The sequence below is a fragment of the Silene latifolia genome, unplaced genomic scaffold (genome assembly GCF_048544455.1).
Source record: "Silene latifolia isolate original U9 population unplaced genomic scaffold, ASM4854445v1 scaffold_96, whole genome shotgun sequence".
Classification (NCBI taxonomy): Eukaryota; Viridiplantae; Streptophyta; class Magnoliopsida; order Caryophyllales; family Caryophyllaceae; genus Silene; species Silene latifolia.
In genome coordinates, this window is record NW_027413827.1 from 1021629 (window position 1) to 1025000 (window position 3372).

Below are 3372 nucleotides of genomic sequence, written 5' to 3' on the forward strand. Positions count from 1 at the left end.
CGACAAAAACAACAGAAGGGTATTCAGAAACTGCGGGGACTACCGGTCCACTAGCCTCCCCCCTCTCAAGTGGATCAACCCTTCCCCGTTTACTCTGACGGGTTCCAAGGTTCAGTCTCGGCATCTGCTTTAGATATGAGGTCAAACAACTTGTATATATAAACATGCAAGCATATGTTTCATGTATTTCAAATTCACTTACTCAGCTAAGCACACCATTTTCCAACAAATTTTTGACATGTGAAGCACATATTTCATGCTATTAACCTTGAACATTGAGATAAGTACTCATGTTTAACAATAGTTTCTAAAATTTTACATACCAGGTCAAATTATTACTACTCACAAGCCACGGTGGAGAAGGAAATTATCATGGCGGTTACATATGTTCGACAAATTTGAGTCCTATATACTTAGCAAGTTTACTAACTCATCAGCTAGTTCCATATTCAAAGCACATAACTTACATCATTAAACTTAAAGGTTCAGGTAGGTACACACATTTCATCAATGGTGTCCTCAATTTTAACATATGGTCTCAGATTGTAGTTTCTTATAAACCATAATTGCGAAAATTTAGCATGTGGACACATTTACCCAGCAACTCGCATATCCTAGCGTGCTTCTAATGGTCGTTCCATTCACATTGCTAGTCACATGTCACTAATTCAAGAGAATGAACAATTTATGACAATTCAATATCACCCTTCACTTATTATGTAACAACAACTCAACTAAAATTTTTCAGACGGTCTTTACAGCTGTGAAAATTTCGGCTCATATTCATCAGCCATCGTTTCCATTAGCATATTGAAGTTCAATTCATGCTTATACTGTCAATTACAACATAAATTTTCAGTTATAAATCACGAAATTCCACTTAAGGCACTTTTAAGACGGAGTTTTAAGGCAACTTTCTATGGGTAAAATCATCAAAATCTATCCTCCAACATGATATAAACAATACTTGAGGCTCAATTCTACTATCTAATCATCATAAAACAATCAAAAATCGATTTTAATTTGGAAACCCTAGAAATTTCGGGCTCACTATAGCAAATTTTTAATCTAATTTACAGCATATAATCACCATCAAACATGTAAAGAAGACATGTGAATCCAGTTTCAACAATTAAAAACATCAATTTGGTCATTATAATCGAAAATTTCAGATTATTATTACCCTATTTTAACACATTCAAGCAATAATCATGTACATAAGGAAGAATAACATACCTTGATTGATGAACAAGGTAGAGAAACGAAATCAACCTAAGAAATTAGCCCCCAAGATTCACTACTAACCCAAATAATGAGAGGATATGAGAGGAAATAAGGAATTTTAGAGTGATTAGGTGTAAGAGTGTCGAATTATAGAGGAATAAGGAATAGGAATAGGAAGGTTAGGGGTTTTAAGAAAACCCGTAGAAATCACTGTACAGTAACCTACTCGATCGAGTGCCTGGGGTACTCGATCGAGTACCACCCTACTCGATCGAGTAGGAGCTGAATCGTCGAGTAAATGCAGGAGTTTTCCCACATCCCGACGTCATAGCTTCCTAATTAGATCGAGTGAGGTCTACCCGGTCAAGTAAGCACTCGCACTCGGTCAAGTATAGTTAAGTACTCGATCGAAAACACGAAGTAACTTAAAGATTCCTGCAAAACAACACCACGTGTCGATTCCAACTAAATTCGGAATTCGACACTAGTTATCGCATTCAATCACGTTTTATAACCATTGTCATACAAAATACAACTCTTCAACAACTAAGAGACATATCACGTTACGTTATTCAAATTACTCAACTCGGTCTACCTGTCACCGAGTTATGTACCAACCTACCCGTGCCATTTTATTACATTTAACTTACCTTTCATGTTATTACTAAACTCGCATTTACATCAACTTGAAACGTATAGTTCACATTAATTCTCCATATTTACTTATCACATAATTATATACTTTGCTCATCACTTAATCAATTATGTCTTATATGTTATTCTAAGCAATTTATTTTGCATAATTCAACTATTTCGCAGCGGAAAAATTTCAACTGAATAGCAAAACATAAACACATTCAAATTCACACTTCCACGCATCTCCATGACGTGTAATCTCGTCACATAACTCCTAGCTATCCTATAAGCTCATTAATCGTCCAACGAGCTTCAATAATCTCGTCAATAATTACCATACTCGGCCCAAACATTCTATCACACCTCTATCAATTCTAACAAAACTTAACCGGAGGTAGCTCCGGTACAATTAACATACATAACACGCATAGACACACGGACTCCACATTCCCATCCCATGTGACTGGCTTAAGTATCATGGGGCCAAGATTTTGAAATGAGGGCGCCTACTCACCCAAAATCTAGCATCAGCCGGGGCTCCCATTACACATACACCAGGTTCATTTTATTAGACTCTCTATGTTCATTATGTTCATTTGTTACAGGTTCCAAAATCGTCGCTCTGATACCACTTTGTAACACCCCGATATTCAGAGGAGCCTTAACTAGGCCTTCCCTAGCATATAAGGGCGTTACCATCTCGGTTGCCCGAGGGAAGTAATTATCAAACGTCAATAAAAGAACTGTCAAGTTGTGTTACAAGCGATTTAAACCTACAGTACAATACAATGTTACAACTCAAGGACTACTCGCTATAACCAACATAACTCGTGAAGACTCATCCCTGCCCGGAAATCAGCTATCAACATCATCAACACGTGCTAAGACCGACTGCTCACCATAAGGGATCACGGCAGACACATAACAAACAAACAACCACACAAGGTCGATGATCGAGACAAGACAAGACAAATACAAACAACAACACAAACAATGACACTAGTCCCAACTACAAACACAACAATCCAACCAAACTGTCATCATCGATCGTCCACCGGACCGATCCTCGCGATGGGGACCGCAGCCGTTCCCACCTAAGCCCCGCTCATCGTACGAGCGATAACCCCGCTCATTAATGTGCACATCCCCTTCCGTGGCGGGTTCCACGAAGGGCGAAACTAGGGCGTGAGATCACTCCCGCAAGTGACCCCACTCAGCCGAGAACGCATATCGAGAACCACCAACAACGATCTCCATCACAGTCACAACACAAACAAATACTACAACAAACAAGCACACCACTACCACAACGACCGACACACTAGACCGTCAACAGAAACTGAGTAGGCGAACCTACCTTTATGCAACCGCAACCAATCCACGCCGACAGACAACATCTCCCGCGACCAAGCAAAGCCTATTACCGACATACAAACATCTATTACTAACGAACAAACCCTAGCTATAGAAACAAAGGCACGGATGATGATTATGACATACCTATTAGGGGAA